The following is a 15,617-nucleotide window of genomic DNA, read 5'->3' on the forward strand; positions in this document are numbered from 1 at the left end:
GAGCATCAGTCTGTACTGTATATAGAGCATCAGTCTGTACTGTATATTGAGCATCAGTCTGTACTGTATTGATCATCAGTCTGTACTGTATATAGAGCATCAGTCTGTACTGTATATAGAGCATCAGTCTGTACTGTATATTTGTCATCAGTCTATTTGTATATTGATTATCATCTGTATTGTATATAGAGCATCAGTCTGTACTGTATATAGAGTCAGTCTGTACTGTATATTGAGCATCAGTCTGTATTGTAATAGAGCATCAGTCTGTATTGTATATAGAGCATCGGTCTGTACTGTATATAGAGCATCGGTCTGTACTGTATATAGAGCATCAGTCTGTACTGTATATTGAGCATCAGTCTGTATTGTATAGAGCATCAGTCTGTACTGTATATTGAGCATCAGTCTGTATTGTATATAGAGCATCATCTGTACTATATATATAGCATCAGTCTGTACTATATATAGCATCAGTCTGTACTGTATATAGAGCATCAGTCTGTATTGTATATAGAGCATCATCTGTACTGTATATAGATCACAGTCTGTACTGTATATTGAGCATCAGTCTGTATTGTATATAGAGCATCAGTCTGTACTGTATATTGAGCATCAGTCTGTACTGTATATAGAGCATCAGTCTGTCTGTATTTTGAGCATCAGTCTGTACTGTATATAGAGCATCAGTCTGTACTGTATATAGAGCATCAGTCTGTACTGTATATAGAGCATCAGTCTGTACTGTATATAGAGCATCAGTCTGTACTGTATATAGAGCATCAGTCTGTACTGTATATAGAGCATCAGTCTGTACTATATATATAGGCATCAGTCTCTACTGTATATAGAGCATCAGTCTGTACTGTATATAGAGCATCAGTCTGTACTGTATATAGAGATCAGTCTGTACTGTATATAGCATCAGTCTGTACTGTATATAGCATCAGTCTGTACTGTATATAGACATCAGTCTGTACTGTATATAGATCATCATCTGTACTGTATATAATCATCAGTCTGTATTGTATATAGATCATCAGTCTGTATTGTATATAGATCATCAGTCTGTATTGTATATAGATCATCAGTCTGTATTGTATATAGATCATCAGTCTGTATTGTATATAGATCATCAGTCTGTATTGTATATAGAGCATCAGTCTGTACTGTATATAGAGCATCAGTCTGTACTGTATATAGAGCATCAGTCTGTACTGTATATAGAGCATCAGTCTGTACTGTATATTGAGCATCAGTCTGTATTGTATATTGAGCATCAGTCTGTATTGTATTTTGAGCATCAGTCTGTACTATATATATAGCATCAGTATGTACTATATATATAGCATCAGTCTGTACTGTATATATAGCATCAGTCTGTACTGTATATAGAGCATCAGTCTGTATTGTATTTTCAGCATCAGTCTGTACTGTATATTGAGCATCAGTCTGTATTGTATTTTGCGCATCAGTCTGTACTGTATATAGAGCATCAGTCTGTACTGTATATTGAGCATCAGTCTGTACTGTATATAGAGCATCAGTCTGTACTGTATATTGAGCATCAGTCTGTACTGTATATTGAGCATCAGTCTATATTGTATTTTGAGCATCAGTCTGTACTGTATATAGAGCATCAGTCTGTACTGTATATTGAGCATCAGTCTGTACTGTATATAGAGCATCAGTCTGTACTGTATATAGAGCATCAGTCTGTACTGTATATTGTGCATCAGTCTGTATTGTATATTGATTATCAGTCTGTATTGTATATAGAGCATCAGTCTGTACTGTATATAGAGCATCAGTCTGTACTGTATATTGAGCATCAGTCTGTATTGTATATAGAGCATCAGTCTGTATTGTATATAGAGCATCGGTCTGTACTGTATATAGAGCATCGGTCTGTACTGTATATAGAGCATCAGTCTGTACTGTATATTGAGCATCAGTCTGTATTGTATATAGAGCATCAGTCTGTACTGTATATTGAGCATCAGTCTGTATTGTATATAGAGCATCAGTCTGTACTATATATATAGCATCAGTCTGTACTATATATATAGCATCAGTCTGTACTGTATATAGAGCATCAGTCTGTATTGTATATAGAGCATCAGTCTGTACTGTATATAGAGCATCAGTCTGTACTGTATATTGAGCATCAGTCTGTATTGTATATAGAGCATCAGTCTGTACTGTATATTGAGCATCAGTCTGTACTGTATATAGAGCATCAGTCTGTACTGTATATTGAGCATCAGTCTGTACTGTATATAGAGCATCAGTCTGTACTGTATATAGAGCATCAGTCTGTACTGTATATAGAGCATCAGTCTGTACTGTATATAGAGCATCAGTCTGTACTGTATATAGAGCATCAGTCTGTACTGTATATAGAGCATCAGTCTGTACTATATATATAGCATCAGTCTCTACTGTATATAGAGCATCAGTCTGTACTGTATATAGAGCATCAGTCTGTACTGTATATAGAGCATCAGTCTGTACTGTATATAGAGCATCAGTCTGTACTGTATATAGAGCATCAGTCTGTACTGTATATAGATCATCAGTCTGTACTGTATATAGATCATCAGTCTGTATTGTATATAGATCATCAGTCTGTATTGTATATAGATCATCAGTCTGTATTGTATATAGATCATCAGTCTGTATTGTATATAGATCATCAGTCTGTATTGTATATAGATCATCAGTCTGTATTGTATATAGATCATCAGTCTGTATTGTATATAGAGCATCAGTCTGTACTGTATATAGAGCATCAGTCTTTACTGTATATTGAGCATCAGTCTATATTGTATATAGAGCATCAGTCTGTACTGTATATAGAGCATCAGTCTGTACTGTATATTGAGCATCAGTCTGTACTGTATATTGAGCATCAGTCTGTACTGTATATAGAGCATCAGTCTGTACTGTATATAGAGCATCAGTCTGTACTGTATATTGAGCATCAGTCTGTATTGTATATTGAGCATCAGTCTGTATTGTATTTTGAGCATCAGTCTGTACTATATATATAGCATCAGTCTGTACTATATATATAGCATCAGTATGTACTATATATATAGCATCAGTCTGTACTGTATATAGAGCATCAGTCTGTATTGTATTTTGAGCATCAGTCTGTACTGTATATTGAGCATCAGTCTGTATTGTATTTTGAGCATCAGTCTGTACTGTATATAGAGCATCAGTCTGTACTGTATATTGAGCATCAGTCTGTACTGTATATTGAGCATCAGTCTGTACTGGATATTGAGCATCAGTCTGTACTGTATATTGAGCATCAGTCTGTACTGTATATTGAGCATCAGTCTATTTTATTTTGAGCATCAGTCTGTACTGTATATAGAGCATCAGTCTGTACTGTATATTGAGCATCAGTCTGTACTGTATATTGAGCATCAGTCTGTACTGTATATAGAGCATCAGTCTGTACTGTATATGGAGCATCAGTCTGTACTGTATATTGAGCATCAGTCTGTATTGTATATTGAGCATCAGTCTGTACTGTATATTGAGCATCAGTCTGGACTGTATATTGAGCATCAGTCTATATTGTATTTTGAGCATCAGTCTGTACTGTATATAGAGCATCAGTCTGTACTGTATATTGAGCATCAGTCTGTACTGTATATTGAGCATCAGTCTGTACTGTATATAGAGCATCAGTCTGTACTGTATATAGAGCATCAGTCTGTACTGTATATTGAGCATCAGTCTGTATTGTATATTGAGCATCAGTCTGTATTGTATTTTGAGCATCAGTCTGTACTATATATATAGCATCAGTATGTACTATATATATAGCATCAGTCTGTACTGTATATATAGCATCAGTCTGTACTGTATATAGAGCATCAGTCTGTATTGTATTTTGAGCATCAGTCTGTACTGTATATTGAGCATCAGTCTGTATTTTATTTTGCGCATCAGTCTGTACTGTATATAGAGCATCAGTCTGTACTGTATATTGAGCATCAGTCTGTACTGTATATTGAGCATCAGTCTGTACTGTATATTGAGCATCAGTCTGTACTGTATATTGAGCATCAGTCTATATTGTATTTTGAGCATCAGTCTGTACTGTATATAGAGCATCAGTCTGTACTGTATATTGAGCATCAGTCTGTACTGTATATTGAGCATCAGTCTGTACTGTATATAGAGCATCAGTCTGTACTGTATATAGAGCATCAGTCTGTACTGTATATTGAGCATCAGTCTGTATTGTATATTGATTATCAGTCTGTATTGTATATAGAGCATCAGTCTGTACTGTATATAGAGCATCAGTCTGTACTGTATATTGAGCATCAGTCTGTATTGTATATAGAGCATCAGTCTGTATTGTATATAGAGCATCGGTCTGTACTGTATATAGAGCATCGGTCTGTACTGTATATAGAGCATCAGTCTGTACTGTATATTGAGCATCAGTCTGTATTGTATATAGAGCATCAGTCTGTACTGTATATTGAGCATCAGTCTGTATTGTATATAGAGCATCAGTCTGTACTATATATATAGCATCAGTCTGTACTATACATATAGCATCAGTCTGTACTGTATATAGAGCATCAGTCTGTATTGTATATAGAGCATCAGTCTGTACTGTATATAGAGCATCAGTCTGTACTGTATATTGAGCATCAGTCTGTATTGTATATAGAGCATCAGTCTGTACTGTATATTGAGCATCAGTCTGTACTGTATATAGAGCATCAGTCTGTACTGTATATTGAGCATCAGTCTGTACTGTATATAGAGCATCAGTCTGTACTGTATATAGAGCATCAGTCTGTACTGTATATTGAGCATCAGTCTGTACTGTATATAGAGCATCAGTCTGTACTGTATATAGAGCATCAGTCTGTACTGTATATAGAGCATCAGTCTGTACTATATATATAGCATCAGTCTCTACTGTATATAGAGCATCAGTCTGTACTGTATATAGAGCATCAGTCTGTACTGTATATAGAGCATCAGTCTGTACTGTATATAGAGCATCAGTCTGTACTGTATATAGAGCATCAGTCTGTACTGTATATAGATCATCAGTCTGTACTGTATATAGATCATCAGTCTGTATTGTATATAGATCATCAGTCTGTATTGTATATAGATCATCAGTCTGTATTGTATATAGATCATCAGTCTGTATTGTATATAGATCATCAGTCTGTATTGTATATAGATCATCAGTCTGTATTGTATATAGATCATCAGTCTGTATTGTATATAGAGCATCAGTCTGTACTGTATATAGAGCATCAGTCTGTACTGTATATTGAGCATCAGTCTGTACTGTATATTGAGCATCAGTCTGTACTGTATATTGAGCATCAGTCTGTACTGTATATTGAGCATCAGTCTATATTGTATTTTGAGCATCAGTCTGTACTGTATATAGAGCATCAGTCTGTACTGTATATTGAGCATCAGTCTGTACTGTATATTGAGCATCAGTCTGTACTGTATATAGAGCATCAGTCTGTACTGTATATAGAGCATCAGTCTGTACTGTATATTGAGCATCAGTCTGTATTGTATATTGATTATCAGTCTGTATTGTATATAGAGCATCAGTCTGTACTGTATATAGAGCATCAGTCTGTACTGTATATTGAGCATCAGTCTGTATTGTATATAGAGCATCAGTCTGTATTGTATATAGAGCATCGGTCTGTACTGTATATAGAGCATCGGTCTGTACTGTATATAGAGCATCAGTCTGTACTGTATATTGAGCATCAGTCTGTATTGTATATAGAGCATCAGTCTGTACTGTATATTGAGCATCAGTCTGTATTGTATATAGAGCATCAGTCTGTACTATATATATAGCATCAGTCTGTACTATACATATAGCATCAGTCTGTACTGTATATAGAGCATCAGTCTGTATTGTATATAGAGCATCAGTCTGTACTGTATATAGAGCATCAGTCTGTACTGTATATTGAGCATCAGTCTGTATTGTATATAGAGCATCAGTCTGTACTGTATATTGAGCATCAGTCTGTACTGTATATAGAGCATCAGTCTGTACTGTATATTGAGCATCAGTCTGTACTGTATATAGAGCATCAGTCTGTACTGTATATAGAGCATCAGTCTGTACTGTATATTGAGCATCAGTCTGTACTGTATATAGAGCATCAGTCTGTACTGTATATAGAGCATCAGTCTGTACTGTATATAGAGCATCAGTCTGTACTATATATATAGCATCAGTCTCTACTGTATATAGAGCATCAGTCTGTACTGTATATAGAGCATCAGTCTGTACTGTATATAGAGCATCAGTCTGTACTGTATATAGAGCATCAGTCTGTACTGTATATAGAGCATCAGTCTGTACTGTATATAGATCATCAGTCTGTACTGTATATAGATCATCAGTCTGTATTGTATATAGATCATCAGTCTGTATTGTATATAGATCATCAGTCTGTATTGTATATAGATCATCAGTCTGTATTGTATATAGATCATCAGTCTGTATTGTATATAGATCATCAGTCTGTATTGTATATAGATCATCAGTCTGTATTGTATATAGAGCATCAGTCTGTACTGTATATAGAGCATCAGTCTGTACTGTATATTGAGCATCAGTCTATATTGTATATAGAGCATCAGTCTGTACTGTATATAGAGCATCAGTCTGTACTGTATATTGAGCATCAGTCTGTACTGTATATTGAGCATCAGTCTGTACTGTATATAGAGCATCAGTCTGTACTGTATATAGAGCATCAGTCTGTACTGTATATTGAGCATCAGTCTGTATTGTATATTGAGCATCAGTCTGTATTGTATTTTGAGCATCAGTCTGTACTATATATATAGCATCAGTCTGTACTATATATATAGCATCAGTATGTACTATATATATAGCATCAGTCTGTACTGTATATAGAGCATCAGTCTGTATTGTATTTTGAGCATCAGTCTGTACTGTATATTGAGCATCAGTCTGTATTGTATTTTGAGCATCAGTCTGTACTGTATATAGAGCATCAGTCTGTACTGTATATTGAGCATCAGTCTGTACTGTATATTGAGCATCAGTCTGTACTGGATATTGAGCATCAGTCTGTACTGTATATTGAGCATCAGTCTGTACTGTATATTGAGCATCAGTCTATATTTTATTTTGAGCATCAGTCTGTACTGTATATAGAGCATCAGTCTGTACTGTATATTGAGCATCAGTCTGTACTGTATATTGAGCATCAGTCTGTATTGTATATTGAGCATCAGTCTGTACTGTATATAGAGCATCAGTCTGTACTGTATATTGAGCATCAGTCTGTATTGTATATTGAGCATCAGTCTGTATTGTATATTGAGCATCAGTCTGTACTGTATATAGAGCATCAGTCTGTACTGTATATAGAGCATCAGTCTGTACTGTATATTGAGCATCAGTCTGTATTGTATATTGAGCATCAGTCTGTATTGTATATAGAGCATCAGTCTGTACTGTATATAGAGCATCAGTCTGTACTGTATATAGAGCATCAGTCTGTACTGTATATTGAGCATCAGTCTGTATTGTATATAGAGCATCGGTCTGTACTGTATATAGAGCATCGGTCTGTACTGTATATAGAGCATCGGTCTGTACTGTATATAGAGCATCAGTCTGTACTGTATATTGAGCATCAGTCTGTATTGTATATAGAGCATCAGTCTGTATTGTATATTGAGCATCAGTCTGTACTATATATAGAGCATCAGTCTGTACTGTATATAGAGCATCAGTCTGTACTCTATATATAGCATCAGTCTGTACTGTATATTGAGCATCAGTCTGTACTGTATATAGAGCATCAGTCTGTATTGTATATAGAGCATCAGTCTGTACTATATATATAGCATCAGTCTGTACTATATATATAGCATCAGTCTGTACTGTATATAGAGCATCAGTCTGTATTGTATATAGAGCATCAGTCTGTACTGTATATAGAGCATCAGTCTGTACTGTATATTGAGCATCAGTCTGTATTGTATATAGAGCATCAGTCTGTACTGTATATAGAGCATCAGTCTGTACTGTATATAGAGCATCAGTCTGTACTGTATATAGAGCATCAGTCTGTACTGTATATTGAGCATCAGTCTGTACTGTATATAGAGCATCAGTCTGTACTGTATATTGAGCATCAGTCTGTACTATATATATAGCATCAGTCTGTACTATATATATAGCATCAGTCTGTACTGTATATAGATCATCAGTCTGTCTTGTATATAGATCATCAGTCTGTATTGTATATAGATCATCAGTCTGTACTGTATTTTGAGCATCAGTCTGTATTGTATATAGATCATCAGTCTGTATTGTATATAGAGCATCAGTCTGTACTGTATATAGAGCATCAGTCTGTATTGTATATAGAGCATCAGTCTGTACTGTATATAGAGCATCAGTCTGTACTGTATATAGAGCATCAGTCTGTATTGTATATAGAGCATCAGTCTGTATTGTATATAGAGCATCAGTCTGTACTGTATATTGAGCATCAGTCTGTACTGTATATAGAGCATCAGTCTGTATTGTATTTTGAGCATCAGTCTGTACTATATATATAGCATCAGTCTGTATTGTATATAGAGCATCAGTCTGTATTGTATATAGAGCATCAGTCTGTATTGTATATTGAGCATCAGTCTGTACTGTATATAGAGCATCAGTCTGTATTGTATTTTGAGCATACGTCTGTACTGTATATAGAGCATCAGTCTGTACTGTATATAGAGCATCAGTCTGTACTGTATATAGAGCACCAGTCTGTACTGTATATAGAGCATCAGTCTGTACTATTTATATAGCATCAGTCTGTACTATATATTGAGCATCAGTCTGTATTGTATATTGAGCATCAGTCTGTACTGTATTTTGAGCATCAGTCTGTACTGTATTTTGAGCATCAGTCTGTACTGTATTTTGAGCATCAGTCTGTATTGTATTTTGAGCATCAGTCTGTACTGTATTTTGAGCATCAGTCTGTACTGTATATAGAGCATCAGTCTGTATTGTATATAGAGCATCAGTCTGTACTGTATATAGAGCATCAGTCTGTACTGTATATTGAGCATCAGTCTGTATTGTATATAGAGCATCAGTCTGTACTGTATATTGAGCATCAGTCTGTACTGTATATAGAGCATCAGTCTGTACTGTATATTGAGCATCAGTCTGTACTGTATATAGAGCATCAGTCTGTACTGTATATAGAGCATCAGTCTGTACTGTATATTGAGCATCAGTCTGTACTGTATATAGAGCATCAGTCTGTACTGTATATAGAGCATCAGTCTGTACTGTATATAGAGCATCAGTCTGTACTATATATATAGCATCAGTCTCTACTGTATATAGAGCATCAGTCTGTACTGTATATAGAGCATCAGTCTGTACTGTATATAGAGCATCAGTCTGTACTGTATATAGAGCATCAGTCTGTACTGTATATAGATCATCAGTCTGTACTGTATATAGATCATCAGTCTGTATTGTATATAGATCATCAGTCTGTATTGTATATAGATCATCAGTCTGTATTGTATATAGATCATCAGTCTGTATTGTATATAGATCATCAGTCTGTATTGTATATAGATCATCAGTCTGTATTGTGTATAGATCATCAGTCTGTATTGTATATAGAGCATCAGTCTGTACTGTATATAGAGCATCAGTCTGTACTGTATATTGAGCATCAGTCTATATTGTATATAGAGCATCAGTCTGTACTGTATATAGAGCATCAGTCTGTACTGTATATTGAGCATCAGTCTGTACTGTATATTGAGCATCAGTCTGTACTGTATATAGAGCATCAGTCTGTACTGTATATAGAGCATCAGTCTGTACTGTATATAGAGCATCAGTCTGTACTGGATATTGAGCATCAGTCTGTACTGTATATTGAGCATCAGTCTGTACTGTATATTGAGCATCAGTCTGTACTGTATATAGAGCATCAGTCTGTACTGTATATAGAGCATCAGTCTGTACTGTATATAGAGCATCAGTCTGTATTGTATATTGAGCATCAGTCTGTATTGTATTTTGAGCATCAGTCTGTACTATATATATAGCATCAGTCTGTACTATATATATAGCATCAGTATGTACTATATATATAGCATCAGTCTGTACTGTATATAGAGCATCAGTCTGTATTGTATTTTGAGCATCAGTCTGTACTGTATATTGAGCATCAGTCTGTATTGTATTTTGAGCATCAGTCTGTACTGTATATAGAGCATCAGTCTGTACTGTATATTGAGCATCAGTCTGTACTGTATATTGAGCATCAGTCTGTACTGGATATTGAGCATCAGTCTGTACTGTATATTGAGCATCAGTCTGTACTGTATATTGAGCATCAGTCTATATTTTATTTTGAGCATCAGTCTGTACTGTATATAGAGCATCAGTCTGTACTGTATATTGAGCATCAGTCTGTACTGTATATTGAGCATCAGTCTGTATTGTATATTGAGCATCAGTCTGTACTGTATATAGAGCATCAGTCTGTACTGTATATTGAGCATCAGTCTGTATTGTATATTGAGCATCAGTCTGTATTGTATATTGAGCATCAGTCTGTACTGTATATAGAGCATCAGTCTGTATTGTATATAGAGCATCAGTCTGTACTGTATATAGAGCATCAGTCTGTACTGTATATTGAGCATCAGTCTGTATTGTATATAGAGCATCGGTCTGTACTGTATATAGAGCATCGGTCTGTACTGTATATAGAGCATCGGTCTGTACTGTATATAGAGCATCAGTCTGTACTGTATATTGAGCATCAGTCTGTATTGTATATAGAGCATCAGTCTGTATTGTATATTGAGCATCAGTCTGTACTATATATAGAGCATCAGTCTGTACTGTATATAGAGCATCAGTCTGTACTCTATATATAGCATCAGTCTGTACTGTATATTGAGCATCAGTCTGTACTGTATATAGAGCATCAGTCTGTATTGTATATAGAGCATCAGTCTGTACTATATATATAGCATCAGTCTGTACTATATATATAGCATCAGTCTGTACTGTATATAGAGCATCAGTCTGTATTGTATATAGAGCATCAGTCTGTACTGTATATAGAGCATCAGTCTGTACTGTATATTGAGCATCAGTCTGTATTGTATATAGAGCATCAGTCTGTACTGTATATAGAGCATCAGTCTGTACTGTATATAGAGCATCAGTCTGTACTGTATATAGAGCATCAGTCTGTACTGTATATTGAGCATCAGTCTGTACTGTATATAGAGCATCAGTCTGTACTGTATATTGAGCATCAGTCTGTACTATATATATAGCATCAGTCTGTACTATATATATAGCATCAGTCTGTACTGTATATAGAGCATCAGTCTGTACTGTATATAGAGCATCAGTCTGTACTGTATATAGAGCATCAGTCTGTACTGTATATAGAGCATCAGTCTGTACTGTATATAGAGCATCAGTCTGTACTGTATATAGAGCATCAGTCTGTACTGTATATAGATCATCAGTCTGTATTGTATATAGATCATCAGTCTGTATTGTATATAGATCATCAGTCTGTACTGTATTTTGAGCATCAGTCTGTATTGTATATAGATCATCAGTCTGTATTGTATATAGAGCATCAGTCTGTACTGTATATAGAGCATCAGTCTGTATTGTATATAGAGCATCAGTCTGTACTGTATATAGAGCATCAGTCTGTACTGTATATAGAGCATCAGTCTGTATTGTATATAGAGCATCAGTCTGTATTGTATATAGAGCATCAGTCTGTACTGTATATTGAGCATCAGTCTGTACTGTATATAGAGCATCAGTCTGTATTGTATTTTGAGCATCAGTCTGTACTATATATATAGCATCAGTCTGTATTGTATATAGAGCATCAGTCTGTATTGTATATAGAGCATCAGTCTGTATTGTATATTGAGCATCAGTCTGTACTGTATATAGAGCATCAGTCTGTATTGTATTTTGAGCATACGTCTGTACTGTATATAGAGCATCAGTCTGTACTGTATATAGAGCATCAGTCTGTACTGTATATAGAGCACCAGTCTGTACTGTATATAGAGCATCAGTCTGTACTATATATATAGCATCAGTCTGTACTATATATTGAGCATCAGTCTGTATTGTATATTGAGCATCAGTCTGTACTGTATTTTGAGCATCAGTCTGTACTGTATTTTGAGCATCAGTCTGTACTGTATTTTGAGCATCAGTCTGTATTGTATTTTGAGCATCAGTCTGTACTGTATTTTGAGCACCAGTATGTACTGTATATAGAGCATCAGTCTGTATTGTATATAGAGCATCAGTCTGTACTGTATAATAAGCATCAGTCTGTATTGTATATATTATTTTGACATCTCGCCATGCCTTTTTCCTTCAGCGCATCTCTCTCTCATGCAGCCAGGGGCAGAACGTTCCTAGGTCGTTCCTAGGCCTCTCTCTCTCTCTCATGCAGCCAGGGGCAGAACGTTCCTAGGCCGTTCCTAGGCCTCTCTCTCTCTCTCATGCAGCCAGGGGTAAAATGGCAGCGCTTGGCCATGCGGTGAAGCGGTAGCTGTGAGTAGAGATGCAGCATGACACATTCCAGAAAGAGACTGGGAGAGGAAGTGTGTAAAGGGATCATCTCCTCGACTGTCAGAGCCCTGGAGGCAGCTCTCTTTCTCTCTATGCATGTGTTCCCTGTGCATGTGTGAGTCTCTCTGTGTGTGTGTGTCAGAGTGAGAGAGAACGTGTGAGTGTGTACTCTGTAGTCCTAGAGCTGTGAGTAGGGCACAGACCCAGAAAAGCACAGATGCATGTAATACACTTCAACTAAAACCTTAGCACCAGCTAAGACAAAAGGAGAAAATGTTTTATGCTGGGTATCTGTATAAGAATTTGTGACAACTGCTGATGTATAAAGGGCTTTATAAACTACATTTGATTGATTGATTGAGGGTGTGTGTGGTGGTGATTGCCAGAGACCAGTGGGAGAGTGAACTTATTTTATTGAAACATTATTTTACCAGGTAAGTTGACTGAGAACACGTTCTCATTTACAGTAACGACCTGGGGAATAGTTACAGGGGAGAGGAGGATGTATGAGCCAATTGGAAACTGGGGATGATTAGGTGGCCATGATGGAATGAGAGCCAGATTGGGATTTTAGTCAAAACGCCAGGGTTAATGCCCTTACTCTTACGATAAGTGTTATGGGATCTTTAGTGACCACAGGGAGTCAGGACACACGTTTAACGTCCCATCTGAAAGACGTCACCCTACACAGGGCAATGTCCCCAACAACTACCCTGGGATATAGTTTTTAGGGGACCAGAGGAAACAGTGCCTCCTACTGGCCCTCCACCACTTCTAGCAGCATCTGGTGTCCCATCCAGGACCAACCCTGCTTAGCTTCAGAGGCCAGCCAGCAGTGGAATGGCGGGTGGTATGCAGGGTGGTATGCTGCTAGCCAGCATCTGGTTAGCGATGCACAGCGTTTAGAGTTCTTTTAAACAGCAGCACTCATGAATAGGTTGACTATGGGCTTTAGACAGCGTGTGTAGTTGTTCATGACTAGGCTAAACTAACGTTTTCCTGAGTATAGGTTTTATAGGATGTAGAAATGATACCCACACATCGAGTTACAATCGTGTATGGAACATGTACTCGGGTGGTGTGATACAGTTTGAAGTTTACTTTAGATTCAGCCCAGACCAAGGCAATTGCAATCAGTACAAATCAATATGGTACATTGAGACTAAGAAAGGAACGCTTGTTTAGTAATAGATGTCAGACAAGAGGTGCTCTGAAAAATAAGTTGATACTGGTAGTGTGAACAATTGCACATTTGTATAGCTTTTTCAATATAGTAAATGGTGAGGGAATGTGCTGACTAGAGAACCGAATACTGGGCTCCCAAACACCCTGCCTGATCCAAGACAAATGCAGTATGACAATGTGTAGCCCATAACAGGTTGAAACTCCAACACTTCAGCAGAGACAGAGTGAGAATCTTGATGCCACCCAGTGATGTGATCTTTGAGATCCTTTACCAAACATCAATCTGTTACACATTATTGGGTTTCAGCTCATGGTTTGGCCCAGCCACCCACTCCATGCAGATCAAATCAGAGAATGTTACTGTGTTACGGGGTGCCAGGAGGAAGCTGGTGTCATCGAGACGAGATGATGATGTAATGATGTACTCCTCCGAGCGTAAGGGCCAGATCATGCAGAAGAAGAGAGGAGAGAGGAGAGGGGAGAGGGGAGAGTGGAGTGTGTGTGTGTTTGACGATGAGTCGATGAGGGTAGGCAACAACACATCCGCCAGGCTGACCCTCAACACGAGAGCCCCTCGGGGGTGCATGCTTAGTCCCCTCCTGTTCTCCCTATTCACCCACAGCTGTGTGGCCGTGCACGACTCCAACACCGTCATTGAGTGTGCGGTGGCAGGCCTGATCACCGACGACGACGGGGCAGCCTATAGAAAGGAGGTCAGGGATCTGGCAGTGTGGTGCCAGGACAACAATTGTTTTTTCTAAGAGTGTTCCCCAAGCCATAAGTCTGCTAAATAGTTAACCAAATAGCTACCCAGGCTATCTGCATTGACCCTTTTTTCACTAACTCTTTTGACTCATCACATACGCTGCCACTACTTATTATCTATCCTGTTGCCTAGTCACTTTATTTGTAGTTATACATACATTTCTACCTCAATAACCTCATACCTCTGCACTTCAACTCAGTACTGGTATCTCATGTACAGTATATAGCCAAGCTATCATTACTCATTGTATTTATTCCATGGGTTATTTTTCTATTATTTTTCTCTCTGCATTGGGGAAAGGGCCTGTAAGTAAGCTATTCACTCTCACTCGTGTGTGTGTGTGTGTCATACAGTAAAGAAAACTCCTGGCCCTAGCCATTGATTGCACCAACAAAAAGCCCACCAATCTGATCAGTATATATTGTGATGACCATGTTTCTCTGCTCCTGACCTGAGGACAGTCTGGTAGCCAGAGAGGAAACACCCCATGGAAGGTTTGGCTGTACTGTGCTCTGCACACTCACAGTCTACGTCTATTTTGGGCTATTTCACCAGCAGGCCCAAGCAGTGGGGTTCTGGCAGTGGATAGATAACCTATTCTAAGGCACTGAGGCCCGTTGTCCAATGTCCTGGGGCTGATCACTACAGTGTGGTGCTCCTTAATACATTATACATCAATGGGATTTTAATGCTAAGGAAGGGAATACAACCACTGTTTAGATGCATCCAGAGTTCAGTTTGAATGGAACAACGCAACAGTAAATTCTCCCTACTTGTAACATGGTGTTCTATATTATAATCTGTTGAATGCATCATCTGCAACATAATGGAACTAAGAAATGCCCCAAAAACACCTCATATATAACTGTATGTGTGTGTGTGTCTGTCTGTGGGAATAGCACAAAGTTGACAATTGTAGTTGCCATGGTGATGGCTGTCAGAGATAATTCAGCAGGAGATTGACTTAAAGAGAAAGAAAGA

The sequence above is a fragment of the Salvelinus namaycush genome, chromosome 3 (genome assembly GCF_016432855.1).
Source record: "Salvelinus namaycush isolate Seneca chromosome 3, SaNama_1.0, whole genome shotgun sequence".
In the NCBI taxonomy this organism is placed as follows: Eukaryota; Metazoa; Chordata; class Actinopteri; order Salmoniformes; family Salmonidae; genus Salvelinus; species Salvelinus namaycush.